The sequence below is a fragment of the Pan troglodytes genome, chromosome 5 (assembly GCF_028858775.2).
Source record: "Pan troglodytes isolate AG18354 chromosome 5, NHGRI_mPanTro3-v2.0_pri, whole genome shotgun sequence".
Taxonomy (NCBI): domain Eukaryota; kingdom Metazoa; phylum Chordata; class Mammalia; order Primates; family Hominidae; genus Pan; species Pan troglodytes.
Window position 1 is genome coordinate 130,564,884 of NC_072403.2, and position 24,105 is coordinate 130,588,988.

General features: G+C 39.0%; 1 protein-coding gene across 14 annotated transcripts in view; it reads right to left on the bottom strand.

Moving 5' to 3' along the window:
• CEP85L (centrosomal protein 85 like) overlaps positions 1 to 24,105 on the bottom strand; it is a 245,024-nt gene that overhangs the window by 201,586 nt on the left and 19,333 nt on the right. For 8 of the 14 annotated variants that reach the window (XM_024357383.3, XM_063813387.1, XM_063813386.1 and 5 more), the window contains exon 2: positions 10,421 to 10,475. The exons of the other annotated variants lie outside the window; for them this stretch is intronic. The gene's annotated coding sequence lies outside the window, so the exon portion shown is untranslated. The remainder of the gene's footprint in view (positions 1 to 10,420; positions 10,476 to 24,105) is intronic. 14 annotated transcript variants of the gene reach the window in all.

Consider the following 24,105-nt stretch of genomic DNA (forward strand, 5'->3'; position numbering starts at 1 on the left):
TATCACATTTGGGATTAAGTTAAAAAAAAAAAAAAGGAAACAGGGGCAGCTACCATGTGAGAGTTCAGTCTGCTCCCTGAAAATGACCCCAGCATGGTTTGGAAACTCAAAATTTCTAAAAACCCTGAGAGTACATGGGCATTGTTGGGGTCTGAAGGTATAGACTAGATTTGCTCAGTGACAAACTTAATTATAAACTTTATAATGGCTGCTTTCAAAACCAATCAGGTAATTCAGTCTTTTCTTGCTTAATTAGTTGCCACAAATTCACTCAATCCATTTAGTCAGTCAGTCATTCAAGACTTATTGAGTGTCCTCTATATGTCAGGTACTGTTAGGCACCAAGTGAACAAAGAGGGATCCTTCGGGTCCAGACTCAGTCCTGGAGTGGCTCCAAATGTTAGAATTATGATTAGTGTTTCTTCCTATACTATGTGGGATGGTGCTGAGATTCTAGATTTCGTGGCCCAGTTCTTTAGAGAAAAAAATTACTAACATGAAGAAGGGCATTAAATTGGGTCACCATTGCTTGAGGGAACTATTCCTTAAGAATATAGAACTTGCTTTGATTTTTTTTACACTCTAAGTGCTGCTCTAAGGTTTGATTTCCTGAGTGGACAAGACCATCAAGGCAAGAAGTCCCATGTAGGTGACAACTAGCAATATTTGGGCAGAAACATATCTCACTTTAATAAATGGTCATCTTAATGTAAAGCTGGATCTTAGACATGAACTAAATCAGTGGTTTTCAAACTGTGCTCCTAGGGCCTCATTTGCAATAAATGAACATTTTAAACTGCATGTGAAAACTGCATTTTTTGGATATCTGATTTATATATTGGAGTTTTGCAATTTAATTTCATTTAGGAAGAAGAAAAAAGAGCCCTTTTGCAAAATGTGAACACCTCTGAGATTTTCATTCATTTCTCTATTCACAAGGGACTAAGGCCTAGAGAGATGAAATGACTCACTGAAATGGCAGAGATAAATCGTAAACCTAGGTCATTACTCCCAGCCCAGTCCAATGCACAGATCTCCCCCTTTCTATCTACTACCCACTGTGTGTCTGGAGAGCATGGCACACAGGCCAGTGTAAATCTGGGTGAACTGTGTCTTTGTAGTACTGCAAAAGCTGAGAATTCAGTTCCAAATGGTTCTGCAAAAATACTGACTGAGGACTATTTACTGTATATATGATTAAGTGCTACATAATCTACTATGTTCCTCATAATAATCCATGAGTTGGGCTGAGCAAGTATCTCCCCAGCCCCCTCCTTAATTTTGCAAAAAGCAAAACAGTCTCAAAGCCATTGACTTCTTTAAAGAAATGTATTAGTAGATAACAACAAAACAATCCAAAATTCCAATCTTCTGACTTTTAGGAAGACAGAGCTCTAACCATTATATTATATACTGTTCAAGCCAACTGGTAAGAATATGCAGTGCTTGTGCAGGCAGGAGAGCAATGATGTAATTAAATAGGACAGCTCCCAAAGTTGACAGGCATAAATGATGAAAGGCAAAGTTTAGATATCAACCTATGAGCCATGGACACCTGCAGAGTTTTAAAATTATTACAAAGGGACCTGAAGTCCCATAAGGTATGCTTACCTGAATAAGGTGGGTTGCACTGATATATACACCCAGACTTCAAATGGATAGAGATGCTCTTTTGTTTAATAAAGTATGCCTTCAATTAAAAGCATTACTGAAGCCAGATGTGGTACTGTGCGCCTACAGTCCCCACTACTTGCTACTCGGGAGGCTGAGGTGGGAGGATCACTTGAGCCCAGGGGTTCAAGTCCAGCCTGGGCAAAAAGCATTACTGAATTCCTAGCAATGTGTTTATCCTTATGTATTTTCAGTCAACTTTTACTAAAAGTACAAACACTATTATGTGCAACTCTGTGAAATTTTGTTGTTAAAAATGAAATCATAGTTGAAAATGTGGGGACTGTCGTTCAAGGCTAAAATAAAGGGAACAGAACAAAATTAAGATGGGAAATAATTATTTTAAAACATATTTTGTATGTTTTCCTGTGTTTCTATTTTAAAGCTATATATCTAAATTATTGCTCTTTGTTTTCATGTTGAATGGCTGCTTCTTATCTGGCTTTGTTTATTAAGTGTGGTCAGATCATTTATTCTCAGAAAAGCTACCCTGTAGCCTGGCCCTACATTCCTCCAAGATAATATCATCTGCAGGACTCAAGTTTCTTGCCAGAAGAGCTGATTTGCAGAAGTAAACAAACTGGGAGTAAAACCAAGAAATGTTAAAGAAACTTTCTGACTTAAGACATTGATAACAAAAACTATGTTAGCAATAAGTGTCTCTAAAAATATATATAATAATCCAGTCAAGCTGACCTACAGAATTGGAACAGTAAACAGAACACAAAAAGGGCTGTAAGCAATACCATCTAGGAACACAGAGGTAACAGATAGGGCTCCATGTCTGTCAGGGACTCCAGGAGGAACAGCTGTTCCCTTCTCTCAAAACAAACCGTCCTCTGATGCGTTTCAGTTGCTTACCAACTCAGATCTGCTTTTGAGGAGTAAGCCAAACACACAGCCTCTGGTGATTACCTTATAGAGGGCATTAGGGAAACTTAAAAAACAAATGTCAACTTGAAAAGGCCACATTTTATATCTTTCCTTCATCTCTGGCAGTCTTCCGTTGTTGTTCCAACTACCCACCCCCTTGCCCTTCCTTACATTTGATTCTTTGTTAGATGAAGCATGGAGACAATGGAAAGCAACTGGGAAACAAACTAAACATTTCCTTCTGGAAATATTACCTACTTTTAAATAACCACTAGGGTCTATAAATATTTTCATTAGAAATTTGCCCTCCCTCCACACACACCAGTCACTTTGTGAAAAACCAATTTCTCCAAGTCAGAACCTAGAATTTATGGTCTCCTCTCATTGCACTACTAAAACCTTTCATATCCACAGTGAATCTAGGCTATTACCTCTGGAGACTGGAGTTCAGGGCCTCACTCATATATTTATCTCATGAACTAAACCCCTATAATTCCCTGTGGAGTTGAGGTTTGGAGGCAGATGATAGAGAGGAAAGTTAGAGTTACAACCATTTGGTTCAATGTGGTAGAGCGCTGAATTGACTGTGTGATGTTAGGCAAGTCCCATAAGCTCTCTGGGCCCCAGATAACTCATGTGTAAGAGGAAAGGATCATACTAGATGACCTCCAACTTTGTATCTTCGAGGTACTGAATGGGAACCAAAGAGTAAAGGGAAGTCGCAAATAGAATTATGGATGTGGTAACTGAATTATTCCCAATTCTTCCCTCTCTCCCTGCGATAGAATTACAAAGCATTTGTCAAGTGGCTTGGCAGTACCTTCTATCCGAAGGGGCAGAATATATGTAGCATTTCCCCACCTACTTCATATCGGGCTTGCCCGTGTGACTTGCTTTGACTGAAGTTAGTAGATGTGATGCAAGCAGAGGCTTTTTTTTTTTTAACTTTTATTTTAGGTTCAGGGGTACGAGTGCAGGTTTGTTATATAGATAAACTGCATGTCATGGGGGTTTGGAGTAAGGATTATTTTGTCATCCAGGTAGTAGGCATAGTACCCGATAGATAGTTTTTCGATCCTCACCCTTCTTCCACCCTCCACCCTCAAGTAGGCCCTGGTGTCTGTTTTCTCTTCTTTGTGTTTCCTTTTTTTGTTGTTGTTGTTGTTGTTCCCTTCTTTGTGGCCATGTGTACTCCATGTTTAGCTCCCACTTATAAGTGAGAACATGTGGTATTTGGTTTTCTGTTCCTGTATTAGTTTGCTTCATTGTCGCACTAAGCAGAGGCTTTAAAAGTGGCTTTATTTCTGCTTCTGTAATCTCCTGGCTAGCCACTGGTTCAAGAATGAGGAAAGGGGATGTTAAACTGACCAAAACCTTGAACAAGAAAAATAGACAGTTTTGTTTTAAGCTTCTAAAATTTGTGTTTGGTTATGTGGTACTATTGCAGCAGAAACACAAAAATCTCTGCTGAACTTTTTTCATATATTCTATCCAATAATATGCCTACTGACCTTAAAATTTTATTGAGCTGTTGAACTAAACTGAAATCATCTAGGCATCTTAGCTTGACCATGGAAATGTTCTCCTGATTAGCACCATCAGCAGGACGACTTTTGGTGCTGAGGATACTGCAAAACTAGAAATTAGTGTACTGAACTTTTTTATGTAAAAAAAAAAAAACACTGTGTTTTTAGCTATATTGAGAAATGATTCCTGTGAAATTGTACTGTGTTGGCTGTAAGGATGGTGGTCACTGTAACTTACAGTGTAGTCTTTGTGGCAAACTTTTGGAGAAATTGCTCTCTGGTTTCAGCAACTGGAGAAACTATGTTATCGTAAGCAATTGGTTTGTTTGAATCTTACGGACACTGGGTCTCTATCTGGTTGTGAGCCCTCTTGAATTGCCTGGAAAATTCAGAGCCAAATATGTGGCCCTACATAAGCAAGTGGATGTAAGTGACTTTGCAGCATACGTTTTGTTTAGCAACTTCCCCTCCTTGTATTATTTTCTTTTTTCTACACTTATTTTCTCTTTTTCTGCATTCCTTGTAAATTGTTATCGTTATTATGTTAAGTATTAAGTATTATTTTATCATATACATTTATGTCAGCCACCTTAAATCCTTTTGGGAGCAGAATTGAGAATACATAAAGCACTACTGTTAATAAAAAAAATTAATTTCCATTAGTAAAATGAAGAGAGAAATAAAATTTTATCAGTGACCCCTCAACCCTTTTGTTGTTGAAACTTACTAAGGATCTGGCGTTTCTCTATTCTGAAATATCTCCAGGTCAGTGTTGTGAATAAAGCACTGATATACATTGGTACCATTTCGAATTCATCATCAAAATAAATGTAAAGACAAGCTGGGCATGGTGGTTCATGTTTATAATTCCAGCACTTTGGGAGGCTGAGGAGGGTGGATCACTTGAGGTCAGGAGTTTGACACCAGCCTGGCCAACATGGTGAAACCCTGTCTCTACTAAAAATACAAAAATCAGTTAGGCATGGTGGCCTGTGCTTGTGATCCCAGCTCCTCGGGAGGCTGAAGCACGATAATTGCTTGAACACAGAGGTGGATGTTGCAGTGAGCTGAGATGCTGCCACTGAACTCCAGCCTGGGCGAAAGAGCGAGACTCTATCCCCCAAAAATAAATAAAAGGACAAAAATTGTATTTCTTCAAGCTGTTTGAAATAGGGAGGAAGGTTTTTCTTTACAAATAATTTGACGTATTATTCTCTTTTTTTGTTTTGCTTTTGTTTTGAGACAGGGTTTCATCTGTTGCCCAGGTTGTAGTGCAGTGGTGCGATCTCAGCTCACTGCAACCTCTCCTTCCTGGGCTCAAGCGATTCTCCTGCCTCAGCCTCCTGAGTAGCTGTGCTTACAGGTGCATGCCACCAGGCCTAGCTAATTTTCATATTTTTTAGTAGAGATGGGGTTTTGCCACGTTGGCCAGGCAAGTCTCGAACTCCTGGCCTCAAGTGATCTGCCCACCTTGGTCTCCCAAAGTGCTGGGATTGCAGGCGTGAGCCACTGCACCAGGCCTGATATATTATATTATTCTTTTAACTATTAAAGTTAATTTTTTTAAATATTTGTTGAATATTGACTATGTGCTCAGATGGTGCTAGCTGTTATGGACGATATAAAGATATTAATAAATAAGATACTTGAATCTTTAAGATGCCCCATGGCCAGCCATTGTGGCTCACATCTGTAATCCCAGCACTCTGGGAGGCTGAGACAGGTGGATCACTGAGCCCAGCAGTTCGAGACCAGCCTGGGCAACATGGTGAGACTTCATTTCTACAAAAAATGCAAAACTTAGCTGGGCATGGTGGCACACACCTGTAATCTCAGCTACTCAGGAAGCTGAGACAGGAGAATCACTTAAGCCTGGGAAGCAGAGGTTGCAGTGAGCTGAGATCGTGTCTCTGCACTCCAACCTGGGCAACAAAGTGAGATCCTGTCTCAGAAGAAGAAAGAAGAAAGAAGAAGGAGGAGGAGGAAGGAGGAGGAAGGAGGAGGAAGGAGAAGGAGGAGGAGGAAGGAGGAGGAAGGAGAAGGAGGAGGAAGAGGAGGAGGAGGAAGAGGAGGAGGAAGAAGAAGAAGAAAAGAGAAGACGATGACAACGAAGAAGAAGAGAAAGAAGAGGAGGAGGGAGGAGGAGGAGGAGCTCCCATGTGTCTACATTACAAAGACAACTTGGTTTCCTTGGGTGTAATTGAGGTTCACTGCAAGAATGATGAAGAAAGATGAGGGAGGCAATGTGGAAGGACTAGCAACCTGCAACAGAAGCATGATCTGGCCTCCTGGTTCTAGTGCAGTGCTCTAATACATCAAGAGATCAGTTGCCAAGGTTGGGGGCAGGACAAGTATAGGAAACACCAGCATAAACACAAAATAAGAGTTAAAGATGAGGAAAATAGAAACTTGAACTAGTCAGGGTCACTAGATAAAAGCAAAGAATAATCAATAGAAACAGAGCCAAATCAGAAGCTGAAAGAATGGTTCTGATTCAAGATATTCATCTGAGTTTACATGTTTTAACTACCATTGAATATCCAAAGGGATATGAAAGTATGAATTGGCACTTGCTGTGAAATTTAGATTTCCAGTAAAGTGTTCTATGTTTACAGGCAAATGTGCCATATAGGGAAGTCAGAGAGGGGCAAATACCAGTCCCACCAGCAACTGTAGAAAGTCCAGTAAAGATAGAGTCTACACAAGGCAATATCTCATGGCATCCCAGCTTGCCCTTCATATAGACAGCGTACTGAGTAGTATCTCAGAAACCAGTGAGAAATTCTTTGGCACAATGGTGAGGTCTATGGGCCCTACCACCTCTGCCCTACTCCCACAGACACTTGGAATGCCGATTTATTAAAGTAACTCTGGTAAATCTTGAAATTTCCTTTCTCCCATTGACTGTATCTATTATTTCAACAGGACCCCCAAACAATTCTGAAATTAACTGTGAACTCCACCCATGGACATAAACACAATCATCAGAATAAACAAACCAATGAACCATCTTCTAGATTAAAAGACTTAGTTGTAATGTAAAAAAGGAAATTAACCAGAGGAATAAACTTAAATGACCCCACTCGTGAAAGAGTTAATAATAAAACCAAAACAAAATAAAACAAAAATCTTTAGAAAAATCTCTAAATCTTAAAAAATCTAGAAAGATGCTGAGTTACCAACAAGATTCAAAAGAACATTACACCATATGCACACCATATGCAAAATTTAACACTAAATTGATCATAGGCCTAATTGTAAGAGCTAAAACTATAAAATTCTTACTAGAGAACAGGGGCATAAATATTTTTGACCTTGGAAAAGGCAGTGGTTTCTTAGATATGACACCAAAAACACAGATAACAATAGAAACAAAGAGATTGTACTTAAATAAATTGTACTTCATAAAAATTATGAATATTTGTGCTTCAAAGAAAACCTCAAGAAAGTGAAGAGAAAACCAGTGGGCTGGGCATGGTGGCTCACGCCTGTAATCCCAGCACTTTGGGAGGCCAAGGCGGGTGGATCACGAGATCAGGAGTTCGAGACCAGCCTGGCCAACATGGTGAAACACTGTCTCTACTAAAAATAAAAAAATTAGCTGGGCATGGTGACAGGTGCCTGTAATCCCAGCTACGCGGGAGGCTGAAGCAGGAGAATTGCTTGAACCCAGGAGGTGGACATTGTAGTGAGCCGAGATTGCGCCACTGTACTCCAGCCTGGGCGACAGGGTAAGACTCCATCTCAAAAAAAAAAAAAAAAAAAAAAAAAAGAGAGAAAACCAACAGAATGAGAGAAAATATTTACAAATCAAATAACTGATAAGGGATTTGTATCCAGGACTTTTACAACTCAACAACAAAAAGACAATCTGATTTTAAAGCGATCTGAATAGACATTGCTCCAAAGAAGATATACGCATGACCATAAAGCAAGTGAAATGATGCTCAACATTATTAGTCATTAGAGAAATGCAAATCATAACCATAATGAGACACCATGTCACATCCTGTAGAAAGGCTATCATTTTTAAAAAAGACAAAAAAGGCATTGACGAGGATGTGGAGAAATTGGAATCCTCATACACTGCTGGTGGAAATGTAAAATGATGCAGCTACTTTGGAAAAACAATTTGGCAGTTCCTCAGAAAGTTAAACACAGACTTACCATATGACTTAGCAATTCTACTCCCAGGTATTTACCCAAGAGAAATAACATGTTTACACAATAGCCTATATACAAACATTCATACCAACATTATTCATAATAGCCCAAAAATAGAAATAACTCAAATGTCTGTCAACTCATAAATGGATAAACAAAGTGTTACACACACACCCACACATGCACTCACATACAAGGGCATATTATTCAGCAATAAAAATGGAGTGCTGTTACATGCTACAACATGGATGAACTTTGAAAACATTATACTAAGTGAAAGAATCCCGACACAAAAACCACATATTTTATGATTCCACATAAAATATATATACTTTATATTATATATATTGTCTATATATATAGGCAAATTCATAGAAACAGTAGATTAGTGATTGCCAGGGGTTGAGGGAGGGGGCAATAGGGAGTGATTGCTAATGAGTATGGGGTTTCCTTTGTGGATGATGAAAATGTTCTGAAATTAGATAATGTTGATGGTTGCACAACTCCGAAAAGGTACAACCATTAAAAACCGCTAGACTGTGCATTTTAAAAGTGTAAATTTTATGGTATCTTAAAAAACTATCAATCATTTAAAAATTACATTTTAAAATAGAAACAATTTAAGATTAGAAAAGATTCCTTTTGAAATAAAAATAAGATTGCTAGAATTAAAAAAAAAAATGACATGGAAGCTGGGCACAGTGGCTAACCCTTGTAAACCCAGTGCTTTGGGAGGCTGAAGTGGGAGGACTGCTTGAGACCAGAATTCAAAATCGGCCTGGACAACATAACGAGACCCCCAAGGCAACCCAGTAAGACCCTGTCTCTAAAAGAAAAAAATGAAATGGAAGCAGTAAAGAGCAAAATTGGAAAGTGACAAAAATCAAATCAGTGAATTTGAAGAATTCAGAGAAAAGTGATAAAGGAGTGAATAAAATGAGAGAAAAGATGATGTATTAATGGAAGACGATGATGGATCTAGAATATCTGATAAAAGATTTCAAAGAGAATGAACAATAATCAAAGAGATAATTTTTTCTAATTTCCCAAAGAAGATCAAGCCAAGTTAAGATCCAATCAGGTGAAGAGTTGTTTTTTGATTGTATTGTATTACTATTGTTATTGTCGTTATCACTATTTTTTTTTACTATTATTAGTCAGCTTGAAATGTCTATTTTTAACTGACAAATAATAATTGTATATATTTATGGGCACATTATCATGTTTTGATCTATGTATACATGGTGGAATGATTAAATCAAAGTAATTAGTAAAGCCATCACCTCACCTACTTAACATTCTTCTATGGTGAGAACATTTAAAATCTACTTAGATTACTGAAATGTATTCCTCCTATCTAACTGAAACTATGTACCCTTTGACCAACATCTCTCCTTTTCCCAACCCTACCCTCATCCCCTCCCTAGCCATTGGTAAGCACCGTTCCACTTTCTGCTTCCATTTGTTTAACTTTTTTTAGATTCCACATTATCATTGACTTCATGCAATATTTGTCTTTCTGTGCCTGGCTTATTTTACTTAGCATAATGTCCTCCAGGTATAAACCTGCATATTGTTGCAATGACAGAATTTCCTTCTTTCTTAAGGCTGTATGGTATTCCATCATGCTTATATACCACATTTTCATTATTCATTCACCCACTGACACTTCAGTTACTTCCGTATCTTCACTATTGTGAATAGTGCTACAATGAACATTGAAGTGCAGATATCTCTTTGACATATAGATTTCAAGTCCTTTGGATATATACCCAAAAGTGGGATGGCTGGATTGTATGATGATTCTGTTTTTAGTTTTTTCATAAGCCTCCATATTATTTTCCATAATGGTAATGCTAATTTACATTCTCATCAACAGTGTACCAGGGTTTCCTTTTCTCTATGCCCTTGTCAACCCTTGTTATCTTTTGTCTTTTTTTAATGATAGCCATTCTAACAGGTGTAAGACGATATCTCATTGTGTTTTTAATTTGCATTTTCCTAATGATTAGAGATACTGAGCATTTTTTTTCATTTCTCTGTTGACGATATGTATGTCTTCTTTTGACAAATGCCTGTTAGCTTCAACTTGTTGCCTAGAAAATTATGGAGTCTACTTCATGTTGTATTACAGTAGAACATTAAGGTATGATCCTGGAAATCAGGGTCCCAGCTCTGTTACTTACCACTAATGTAGCTTTGGGCAAATCATTTCACCTCTTTGGGACTCAAGTTCCTCATCTGCTTAAAAAAAATGAAAGGAAAAGCTTGAACTAGATGACTTTAACACAATTCCTTAATCAAAAGATATGAGCCAAGAGACAGATAGAAAGTAAGGCAAGAAAGCTAGACAGCAGAAGATAATAAGGAAGTCCTTATCTACCAGAACTAAAATTTTGAGGGTGACGTGAGAAGGGGGCGAGCTGTACAAGCAGTCCTGACACTGTCCGTAGTCCTGAAGTGTCATTATTTTGTCTGGCTGCCAGTTGGAGGAGTTGGGAATTGCTTAGGTAAGCAGTATGGAGATCTGACAATTTTAGCGCAGAACAGTGAAACTGAGCTCATTCACATCTGTGTATTTAACTACTACAGATTCTGATGATTCCCAACCCCATATCTCTAGCATTGACCTTCATCCTGATCTCCCAATACATGTTTTCCACCGTCTACCAAGTATTACCAGCATTTTTACTGTACTGAATTTACTTCAAACTCAACAGGTACAAAAGTAAACTTATCATATTCATTAATGATCCTTCTTCTCCTGTATTTTCTATCTTGATTAGTGATACCAAGATGTATCCCTTTCCCCAAGCCAAAGAACTAGGAGACTTCCATGATTTTACCATGCCCACCACCTATAGTCAATCACCAAGTGTGTCCTGCCAATATTGCCCATAAATACATCTTACATTCATCTCTTTCTCTCTACCCCACTGTGGATGGATTTATTTAGGTTATAAATGTTTCTTGGTTGGACTACCATAACATCCTCTTCAATAATCTTGTCTTCAATTTTGCACCCTTCTAATTTACATTTATGATCAAGCTATTTCCCTGCTAAAAGCCTTCCCTGGCTTTAGTTGTTTATAGCACAAAATCCAGGTTACTCAGAATGGCATTCAAGGACACTTCATAATTTGTACAGGGAAGAAAATTCTGAAACAGGATATTTATTAGGGAGTTCCCAATGGATCAACATCTGTAGAAGAATGGAGAAGGAAACAGAATTAGGTGAAAGGAGAAGTTGAGCTATGATCCAGCCCCAATAAAGGTTGCTCAGCCCACCCATTGGGTAGCTCTGGAACTGGACTGGCTGCTCAGAATTTTTCCAAGTTGGATCAAGTGGGAGCCAGGGCTTTGTAAAACACACTGGTCATGCATTGGATGCAAGATGTCTTTGGAAGGAAGAAAGACCTTGGGTAATGCTACAATTTGAGGTTGTCTTCTGGCATCATTGTCAGAAACTGGGAGAATAAGTCCTTCGTTCCCAAAGGCAGATCTCAGCAGCACATCAGAAAATCCACCAGCCACCGTATACTTGTCTACCTCTACACATCCTCCTCTGTACTTCCTTGACTCTCTGCATTTACTTTATCATACCATTTACTGAACTCTATTTTATTGCCTCTTTACTTTTCTGTATTCTTCACTAGACTGTGTACTCTGTGCAACAAATGCTGCTACTATATAAATCATTGCTTTATCCTCAATGCTTGCAGCATTAAACAATTTACAAAATAAAAACATTAAGCACTTTGAGAGGCTGAGGCTGGCGGATCATGAGGTCAAGAGATCGAGACCATCCTGGCCAACATGGCAAAACCCCATCTCTACTAAAAATACAAAAATTCTCTGGGCATGGTGGCGGGCGCCTGTAGTCCCAGCTACTTGGGAGGCTGAGCCAGGAGAATCTCTTGAACCCGGGAGGTGGAGGTTCCGGTGAGCCCAGATCGTGCTACTGCACTCCAGCCTGGCAACAGAGCGAGACTGTCTAAGAAAATATTAAATGAATGAATGCATATTTCCTTTCTCCCCACTCTTTACTCCCTGTTGCTCTAGTAAAACCAAACTACTTGAGGTTTCCTGAATTTTCCAAGCCTTTCTTTGAGCCCATGCTTTGGGTGTGCTAGAATGCCTTTGACTTAGTCATCAGCTGAATATCTACTTCTCTTTCAAAAGTCAATTCAATTGTTACCTTTGGAAAACTTTCCCCAGGCACAGTCACAATCTTCATTCTCTGTTTCCTGAGAACTCATTTTGTACCAACTATTATACTCCTATTATTTTAAATTTACATGTCTGATTATTTTCAGGGGATATGAGACCTTGAGCCTCATCTATTTTGTGTTCTTAGCACCTAAAGAGACCTGGCACATGGTGAAGAAAAAAAGAATGAACAATAAATATGTGATTAAAGTTAGGCTCTAGGATTACTAACCAGGAAGTAATGTGCAGAATGAACTAAAAGGGAAAGGAGTTATATGGGAGAAAATTGTTAGGTTATACAAGAGGCATGTGACTGTGGACACTGGATTTGCTATAATTCCTTATTCCTGAAGTTAGTTTTTTCCACATGCAAATTGAAGAGCAGAATGATGATATTAGCATAGTTGTAACTTTGCCTAACATGTCTTAGTCATGTAGTGTCCCAGTCTACTTATGCGATGCTAGTGTAAGGGTGTCAAAATCAAATGCCTTCAGGGGCCAGGAAGAGTATCTAAATGTCTAAATGTTCAGTGGGCCTATGGGAAACAAAGGGCCCACTTGAGGGGCATTCAATTTCAGTTTTTAAATAATGTGGTCACCAAACAGAACAAGTGTTTGGGCCTGACATGGCCTGCAAACCACCAGTTTGCCTCCTCTTCTTTTACACATTTTGAAATCACACTTTTTTTTAACTACAATGGAACTGAGTGGGAGGAGATATGAATGACATTTTCATCCTTGTAGAAAAAGAGGGTGTTTCTATATTTCTAATAAAAAAGTAGAATTATTTTTGAAGTGGCTTCCTTCTCTGCCAGGAAGCCAGGAAATCAGATTAGAAATTTCATTGGCATTAAAAAAAAAAGGATGGCAGGGTACAGTGTCTCATGCCTGTAATCCTAGCATTTTTGGAGGCCAACGCAGGAGAATCACTTGAGGCCAGGAATTTGAGACCAGCCTAGGCAACACAGTGAAACACCCACCCCAGCTCCAAAAAAAAATTTAAAAGTATTCTGGGCATGGTGGCATGAGCCTGTAGTCCCAGCTACTTGGGAGGCTGAGGTGAGAGGATCACTTGAGCCCAGGAGGACAAAGTTGCAGTGAGCCCTGGTCATACCACTACACTCCAGCCTGGGGAAAGAAAAAAAAAAAAGAATCTTTCCTTGTTGTTGCTTTTTTTTTTTGACAAAGTTTATTTTCTTCTTATTAAAAAAAAAAATCTGTTAACATATTTCAAAAATATAGAAAAGTTCAAAAATAATCCCTCAAAATTCCACTACCAGTGAACAACCTTGACTATCATTTTAGTTTATGCATCAGATATTAGGTGGGATTGTAGGACGGACATGTGTACTCAGAACTAAGTGGCAGGTAAGCAGGAAAGCAATTTATTTCTAACCAGCTGGTTTTCTGTAACTAATGATCTAACACAGCTAATAAAGACATTCTGGGCAGGGCACAGTGGCTCACGCCTATAATCCCAGCTTTTTGGAAGGCCGAGGCAGGCTGATAGCTTGAGCCCAGGAGTTGGAGACCGGCCTGGGCAACATGGCAAAACCATGCCTCTACAAAAATACAAAAATTAACTGGTTTGGTGGCACACACCTATGTGTCCTCTGCTACTCCAGAAGCTGAGGTGGGGGATCACTTGAGCTCAGGAGGTCGAGGCTGCAGCGAGCCAAGATCATGCCTCTGCACTCCAGCCTGGGCGACACAGTGAGACCTTGTGTCAAAAAAAAAAAAAAAAAGACACTCTGAGATGACTCTAAAGTGCCTGACTAAAACCAGATAGCCACAGGGCCTGACAACGAGGAGGAGTTTACTGCTGCACTACTATTGCTGAAACGGAATTTGGTTTTGAATCCACAACAGAACTATTGTGTGTGTGACATTTGCTTTGAGAAATGAATACTGGGTTGACAGTACACAAGAGCTTTTCAGTCTAGTCCATAAAGAACTTTCACTTGATTGCCAGCTTCTTACCAGTAATTCAACATAGAAAAGTACAGTTTTTGACCTTAAAACTTTGAATGCAATTCCTAAAATTAAAAGATGTGGATTTATATAAGTCAAATGAGAAGACGTTACAATAAACAGAGCCACAGGTTTCGTTTGTTTGTTTTTTACAGGAAATTGTGTTGTGTTTACATTTAGAGCATTCTGTGCTGAGGTATTCTCTGGCTCATATATAGAATCATAAGGGAGAGAGGAGTTGAGAAGTAGTTCTCTAGAAGAACTAGAGAGAGAGATGTAATTATCCCTGATACTAATTAGCAGAGATCTGGAATGAAAAAAACCTCAATAACCTCACATTCAGACGATTTTTTCAACATGTTCATTATTAATAGTAAGCAGACCTCATGTGAATTTTGAAGAAGACTTAACAGATTTCAAAATATCTGAAGTTCCTCTATTTTTTTCCTAATGAATTTTAAAATTTTTGTAATTTTTAAAAATAGTATTTTGGACTTCCCTCGAAATTTTCCTGCAATGTCACTGGTATATTTGGGGATAGAGTTTTAAGAATATCCCCAGTGAGGGGTTTAGAAAAATTTAATTCATTATAAATAGATCTTTTTTACCTTAATTATTATTCTATTATAATTATTTCTTTTTTTTTTTTTTTTTTTTTTGAGACAGAGTCTCGCTCTGTTGCCCAGGCTGGAGTGCAGTGGCGCGATCTGCAACCTCCACCTCCTGGGTTCAAGTGATTCTCCTGCCTCAGCCTCCCGAGTAGCTGGAATTACAGGCATGCCACCATGCTTGGCTAATTTTTTTGTATTTTTAGTAGAGACGGGGTTTCGCCATGTTGCCAGGCTGGTCTCAAACTCCTGACCTCAGGTGATCCACCTGCTGTGGCTGGGTGGGATTACAGGCGTGAGCCTGGGATTAGTGCTGGGATTACAGGCGTGAGCCACCGCACCCGGCCTGTTATAATTACTTCTAATCATAATATTTCTTACTTACAGGCCACCTCATGTTCAGACCATTTTTTCCATATGTAATTAGAAATATAAAGCCTGTATTGCACTTAAATATCATTATACTGTTTTAACATATTTTCATCTACATTAAAATTCACTTTAAAATTATTAGTCTTAGAAAAACAATTAAAGAAAAATAAAGTATGGTGTCTCCAAGGTTTTGGATATTCTAAAAGGAAGCAGCTGTTCTTTCAAGCTAAATATCATAAACTGATTTTATTAAATAAGGTCTTACATTTTGTAGTGGCAGCAGTTTATAAATACAGGCTTACTAATTCATTGCTTTCTTTTATTCATTAGTTATGTTTTGGTACTTTATTTAAGTACCCGAGTGGATTATACTAGATGCTGCGATTCAGAAACACAGGCTGTCTACAGGTGAGACACAAGTTTCACCTCCAGGGGTACACAGTTTAATTGCAGCAAAATGTTTTAAAGAAGGAATGCTTCACTGTGGAATAAGGAAACAAGTGGCTTGTTACCCAAAGAGCACAAGGAACCCCTCCACTGATGAGTTGTTCACATTTTATTGGTTTATGCTTCAGGTAGAGGTAAGTGAAGCTTCAAATAATATTATGCCCTAAAGCTTCAAACTGGAAGAAAAAAAAAAGCCCTTGCACCCCTGAAATATGCATGCATGCCTGAGCATGCACACACACACACACACACTTTTACCTTGCTCTAAATTTTTGCTCATGTACTTAGTAATAAAATGTTATTTTTAGAGTTCACAGCCCCAATATGGAAATGTGTCTAGAGCTTGGATCTAGAAGTTTATGTCTTTCTTGAAGTTCCTGGGTGGTAATAACCACAGTGAGGACAAAGGCACCAGAACAATGCCAAACCAGGAGATATGGCCTGAATTAGAAGGAAGACAAGTTTTTATCAGGCATAACAATGAAAGAAGTTGAAACCATGGAGTTATTATTAAGAGAAGTTGTGGAATAGTTATTCCTGGTAGCCTCTAAGTAGCAGTTGGTCCTAAATCACAAAGGTGTGTATTTTTCTAGAGATTCCAGACAAGATAATTTTGAGGGCTCTTATACTATGATTATAAAAACCTAATAACTATGTTTTAATGTAGTGCATTGTGTTTTTACCACTTAAGATGGCAGTGATTTCATCAGACAGCTTTCTTTTGGGGAGACTTCCAAACCAATCTTTGGGGGAGAATCTAGTCTCTTTTTTGCCAAGCTGGTGAGGTTTTCTTTCCCCACATTGAATGTTTATATGGAAAGATATGAACCATAAACATTTTTATATAAAAACTTATTCTTTTTGCTTTTTATTGGCTGCATTGTAAGGAGTCATTTGGCCTAGAGGGAAAGGAGGATAACATTCCCTATGGCAAACTACAACGAATCTGCCTTCTTCTTTCCCAACTCCAGCAGTAACGATGGAAAATCAGTGCAGCATCCTAGTGCATTCGCAGTGTGGTTTGACAAAGACCATAATGTTCTTGTCAACATAGGTAACAGATCAATGTCCATCTGTAGATTCCAGTACTTTTTCTTACTAAGAAGTGATTAACAGCTGGATGTAATATGTCTACTACAGCTACCTAGTTTTGTAAAGCATATAGTTAATTAAAGGGCAGGAATCAAAAACATGATCAACTCTATAAAAGCCCTGAGCTTACTCAGCTGTTTCTTGCAAACTTCAACCTGTGGGGTAAAGAGACATTTGTTGGGTCATGGCATGCTTGCCTCTGAAGAAGATCATTTCAAAGACTGGGCCTTTTTTTCAGGTAGCCTAGATGCAGGACACAGAGTTGCTCATTTTGCCAGAGTCCCTTTTTGCCTTGCCAAACTGACTTTCCTTTCAAAAAACTATGTGGAAAATTAATGTGTAACTTTTCAATGATAATATTTTCTCTTTGTTTGGTTTTCCCCAGTGATTTCATATCTATACTAAACATCCATCCCAAATAAGTTACACAGGAAGTGGAGGCCAAAGCTAAAACAAACTCACACCCATTTCTCTGGCAACCTATTTAAAAAATAGCGATTAAAAATCAAAACATTAAACATAACCCTTTCTGGCGAGATAACTCTCCCCTAGGTTACATTAGAAAATACCCCCCTATGTTTACATGGCATCTTTGCTGTTTATGATCTTAGTTTTCATTATTGTGGCCTAACAAAAATGTATAAAGCTTAAAGACCAGCCGGAGCAACATAGCAAGACCCGAGATCTACAAAAAATTTAAAGCATTGGCTGGGCATGGTGGCGCATGCCTGTTAATTACTAGGGAGGCTGAACTGGGAGGATGGCTTCAGCAATCCTCCTATAACCAGGAGTTCAAGGTTACAATGAGCTATGATCACATCACTTCACTCAGGCCTAGGCAACAGAGCCTGGCCTGTTTCTAAAAAAGAAAGAAAGAAAGAAAAAAAGTTTACAGATATTTTGACACTGCAAAGAAATCTCATAAATATCTCATAAATTATTAGTGACCTGCAGGAAATGAAAGCTCAGCGTTGCTTCTTTTTTCACCGCTCCTGATGGGGCTGAACAGTTTCTTTACACCCTTGAATGCAGTCTGTCGTGGCATGTGGGTGTACATCCTTCTCTCTTAAGACAAGATGTAATAGTAACCCATGATCTTGTAATCTCACATAACAAGGCATTTTGATCTGCAGTCCTGGTTGTTTTCTTTAAGCTAAATTTTATTTTTTATTATTATTTTTTTTTAGAGACAAGATCTCACTATGTTGCCCAGGCTGGTCCTGAACTGCTGGGCTCAAGTGATCCTCCCACCTCGGCCTCCCAAAGTGCTGGGATTACAGGTGTGAAGCACCGCGCCTGGCCCCTTTAAGCTGAATTTTAAAGGAACTTAGAATCTCATTCTCTTACATTTTTATAACCAAGAAATGAACCCTGACGGTAAAGACTATTAATATACTAATTATTCCGGCATTATACACTTCATGTGAAAGGCAGATGAAGAAAATGAAGAACCTGTCTTCTGTTCAACTAAAAGGGAAATTTAGTTTTACTTAGTTGTATCTGTAATTGTCCTTTTGTTTTTAAGAATATAAGAATATAAAGAATATAAATAATTGCAATAAAACAACATAAGAAGTTGACCGATGGAACAAGTATAGTATAGCACTTAGTAAGATGTACAGATACTATTTTAAGTACCTTGTTTTAAAGTTAAGTAATGACAGCCTCCAGTTAATAAACCAAAAATAAACTCTAACCATTTCTTGGATTTCAGATATTTTTTTCTTTATAGAAATAATGTGATGTATAGTGTTCCTTTTACTGGGTCAGCCAACAAAAGTATTTACGTTGATATAAATAAAATACTTTTTGTAATCAAATATTCTAGCTCACAATGAAAAATAATTTTAAAATGTGATTATTTAGTACAAGTAAACAAACTTTAAAAATACAACAACAAGATTTTTATTTTTCATGAAATAAACAACAGTGAGTAGAAGGAAATTTTGAGGATGTTCTTGAGAAGAACTTTTTGACACTTTAGAAATTGATAGACAAAGCACAACTTAGACTTTCCTTTCACTTGATACTAATATGCCCCCAATCCTGTTCTCCCATCATTATAGTTATTTTTAGGGGTCACAAATGGAACAAACATAAAGAAAGAATGAGGGATGACAGTGGAAAAAATGGAGGTGGAAAAGAGGGAAGAAAGGAGAAAAAGGAGGAAAAAGATAGTAAAAAATGTTCTTGAAACAGTTGGCAATAGTTACAAAAGTGAGACGAAAAAGTGCACGGGTTAAAGATGATAAAAACATTGCTTAAGGAAGAACCAAGCAACCCGAGAGTTCTGAAAATAGGGGAAATGGGGAATGCTTGGAATGTGTATGATCTCCCCAGAGGAAACAATGTTGAGAAAGAAAGGAACTCGATTCATTCCCAAAGTGGGCCACTGGGTGACCATGAAAGGCCAGCGCAGCCTGGTGCTCTCTTGACCAAGGGAAACGTGGGTTGGAGGAGTAACTTCAGGTAAAACCAAGGTCTGTGGAGATGGAGGGTCCATGTGCTCGGAACATATATGTTCCAAATGTAGCAACACATGTTTTTTTTTTTAGAAACAACTTTATTGATGTATCATTTAAATACCTTTAAATTCACCTGTTTTAAGTGTACAGTTCAATGATTTTTAGATGTACTGTTGTGCAACCATCACCACAAACCAGTTTTAGAACATTTCTCTCACTCCAGTAAAATCTCTCCTGCTTCATTACACTTACTCTTTGTTCTCACTCCCAGTCCCAGGCAATCACTAATCTGCTTTCTCCATATATAGATTTTCTTTTTCTAGATATTTTATATAAATAGAATCATGCAATGTGTGGTCTTCTGTGTCTGTATTCTTTCTCTTAGCATGTTTTTGATGCTATCCATGTTGTAGCATGTGTCAATATTTATTTTTATTATTAAATGGCTTTCTATTCTGCTTGAAGATAAACACATTTTGTTTTTCCATTCACTAGCTGATGGTCATTTGAGTTATTTCCACCTTTTGGCTATTATAAGTAATTCTGCCAAGAACACTTGTGTGTTGAGGTCTTTGTGTGGACACCTACGTGCATTTCAAGCAAAACGTAACTAAGAGATCCACCTGTTCATGGAAAAGACAAATATTTAGGCCTGTTGTGTTCTACAATTCTAGGATCCAAAACTTCACATACACACTCTCCACATGGCAACCAGAATGGACTTTTTAAAACAGAAAATCAGATCACATCTCACCTGATTAAAATTTCCCAGAGGTTTCCCATCATACTGAGAATGAAGCCTACATGCCTTTCCATAGCCACAGGACTCTACCTCATCTGACCTCAGCCGACATGTTTCACTTTATCTCGTAACCACTTCTCTTACTCTCAACTTCACTCATATTGATCTCATTGCTCCTCAAATATAAAAGCTTATTCCGACCTCAGGGCTCATACATAGTCTGTTCCATTTGCCTGGAATACTTTTCCCTAATATTCATTTGACTCAATCCTTCTCATCCAGGTCTCCCCTCAAATGTCATTCATGTAGAGAAGCTTTTGATGGCTGCCCTATCTAAAACAGCAGCCATATCTCTCACAATACTACCTTTGTTTTTCTTGAGACAGAGTTTCACTCTTGTCACCCAGGCTGGAGTGCAATGGCGTGATCTCAGCTCACTGCAACCTCCGCCTCCCAGGTTCAAGTGATTCTCCTGCCTCAGCCTCCCAAGTAGCTGGAATTACAGGCACCTGCCACTGAGAGACAGGACTAGCTGGATTTCCTAGGCTGACTAAGAATCCCCAAGCCTAGCTGGGAAGGTGACCGCTTCCACCTTTAAACACGGGGCTTGCAACTTAGCTCACACATAACCAATCAGATAGTAAGGAGAGCTCACTAAAATGCTAATTAGGCAACAACAGGAGGTAAAGAAATAGCCAATCATCTCTTGCCTGAGAGCACAGCGGGAGGGACAATGATCGGGATATAAACCCAGGCATTCGAGCCCGCAACAGCAACCCCCTTTGGGTCCCCTCCCTTTGTATGGGAGCCCTGTTTTCACTCTATTAAATCTTGCAACTGCACTCTTCTGGTCCGTGTTTGTTACAGCTCGAGCTGAGCTTTTGCTCGCTGTCCACCACTGCTGTTTGCCGCCGTTGCAGACCCACCGCTGACTTCCATCCCTCCAGATCTGGCAGGGCACCTCCTGATCCAGCGAGGTGCCCACTGCCACTCCCAATTGGGCTAAAGGCTTGCCATTTTTCCTGCACGGCTGAGTGCCTGTGTTCATCCTAATCAAGCTGAACACTAGTCACTGGATTCCACGGTTCTCTTCCATGACCTGCGGCTTCTGATAGAGCTATAACACTCACCGCATGGCCCAAGATTCCATTCCTTGGAATCCGTGAGGCCAAGAACCCCAGGTCAGAGAATACAAGGCCTGCCACCATCTTGGAAGTGGCCCGCCGCCATCTTGGAAGCGGCTTGCCACCATCTTGGGAGCTCTGTGAGCAAAGGACCCCCCGGTAACACCACCACACCCGGCTAATTTTTGTATTTTTAGTAGAGACAGTTTTCACCATGTTGGCCAGGCTGGTCTCGAACTCCTGACCTCAGGTGATCCACATGCCTCAGTCTCCCAAAGTGCTGGGATTACAAACGTGAGCCACAGTGTCCAGTCCTCTGTTTTATTTTTAACTGAAAAGTCTGAAACTTATTGCTTGCTGACTATCTCCCAAACAGAATGCAAGCTCAGTGGGGCAGGTACTTTGTTTATCTTTTTCATTGATGTATCTCCAGCACCTAGCATATGGTAAATGTTCATTAAATTTGTTAAATTAATGCAAAAATGAAAAGCAGAAATTGGACCTCTTCTTACAGTTCTATACTTTATCCCTAGAATCTCTGAGAAGTCAGTTTGATCATGCAGTGTATTCAGTTTGTAAATTTATATTTTTATTTATCTATTTATTTTCGAATAAACCTTTTGCAGTCTTATCAGTTTGTGAATTCCTAAGCCAACTGACCACAAGTCTAATACTGACAAATCATGGGCCAGATTTGGTCCTCACATCTATCTGTTTGATGTAGCAGGTACGTTGGAGCCTCCTTTCCATTTCTTTGGCCCACTCCTGTTTCAGCTGCAGCTGCAGTGAGAGTTCCCTAGGAGCTCAGGCTCACCTCATTGACAGGATCACACCTCAGGCAGCTAAAGAATTATTCCATTTTTCTGCCTTGGGCCTCTCTTATGCCCTAGAGCCATTGGGCATGTGTGTGAACCACTTCAGGACCATGTTTATGTTCCCCAGTGCAAATATCAGCCATCAACCAACATGGGAACCACCTTCATCCACACTTCCTTCAAATGGAAAGCTCTGGAAGACATTTACACTTCCCAGTAGTCCCAGCAGAACTGATGCGCTCTTCCCTTCAGCAGAGACTTGAATAACACCTTCTTGTACTGACTTCTCCTGTGTCATACTCCCTGTTCCTTTACTTATGTTTTCTGGGATTACCTCGCCACTACACACAATCTGCAGCCAAGTCTTTGTCTCAACCTCTGCTTTCAGGGGAAGCCAAATTAGGCCTATGAGTTACATCATTAAAAAAATTTGTAAAATAATTGTTCAAATTTAAGCTTGAAATATTTCAAGTTAAATTCTGAGTTCTTAACTTCCTACTTTAAGGTGCTGCATGTAACTTCACATACAATAATTTTTATGGTTCTTATTTGGTAAGGAAAATTATTGTCCATTAGCTTGTTTTCAAAACTTCAACCTTTCAGGTGTTCATAGGTCATTTCAAGTGTTTTGTGAGGAAAATGGTCTCAAAATCTCTAGTCTGTTAGGAATGAGAAGAGATGGGGAATTCTTTTTACTATAGAATGTAGCAGGAAAAAATTTAAGGAGTTTTTTGTTTCATTAGATTTCCTGTGGAATGAGAAATCAATAAATTAATAACTACAGTGCTAAAATAAATAATTGATCGGTGCTTATGAATATGATCTCCTCTTCATTACTAAACCAACTCAGCCTTATCGTTTCCAAGCTAAGGTAATTGTAACCTGCAACCAGCAGAAGAACCAACCATTTTGTTTTGGTTTGAAGCCTCATGAGTACAACTCATTCATTCAAGCATTTAGTAATATTAATAAAAAGAGATGAATTGCAATAGTGATGCATTCTTGTCTCTTCACAACATGTTTTGCTTATAAGAGTACATTATCTTCCCCCCTTCAGTGGAGTCAGTTATTTGCAGTTCTTGTCCCAGGTATAGTTTTACATGCTAATCCCTGCCTGCTTTTTTTTTTTTTTTTTAATAGGGCTAGGGTCCCACTATGTTGCCCAGGCTGGTCTGGAACTCCTGGCCTCAAGCAATCCTCCTGCCTTGGTGTGCCAAAATGCTGGATTACAGGCATGAGCCACCATGCCTGGCCCTGATTCCTTCCTTCTGAGTAGCTCAGTTTACTTAAAAGCAACTCTTTATCCCTGAAGCAGTCTTGGCATTTGATCTTATTTAGGATGCAGATTCCCCTAATATTTTGGAGACCATTTTCTACACTTCTGGTGATTGATACAATGCCTCAGTTTACTTATGACTGAAACAATCTTGTAATTTATGATTCCTCATTCTTCTGTGTCTGACTTGTAGACCATATCAAATTTGTCATGTCTAACTATAACTCTAATACTCTCCTGCTCTTTTATACCCAAATCTTCAGAATGAATATTGGGAATACCATATTATACATGGATCTCTAACTTTTTGAATGACCTGAAGCTTTTCCTTTAAGGAAATACCTCTCTGCTCCCTGGCAGGACTCTGAATCCCATGACATTGTGGTCCCTTCCACAGGAGTGAGTCCATCATCCAGACTGCTCAATCACCGCACTCCACCATCAGTTCCAGGATTGGTTCAGGGAGCCACACTGGCCCAACCAGTTATGTAACTTTGCTGAAACCATTAGGAGAGAGGTTACATCTTTTTCTTTTCATTGGGATTGCTCTAGTTAAACATAAATCCAAAGCTGCTGGTGGCCATTTTTGCCAAAATATGGGGAATTTTTCTTTAAAATTGACTCAGTAGAAAGAAAAGAAAGGGCTGGGCATAGTGGCTTATGTCTCTAATCCCAGGGATTAGGGAGGCAGAGGCAAGAGGATCGCTTGAGCCCAGGAGTTGGAGACCAGCCTGGGCAACATATTGAGAC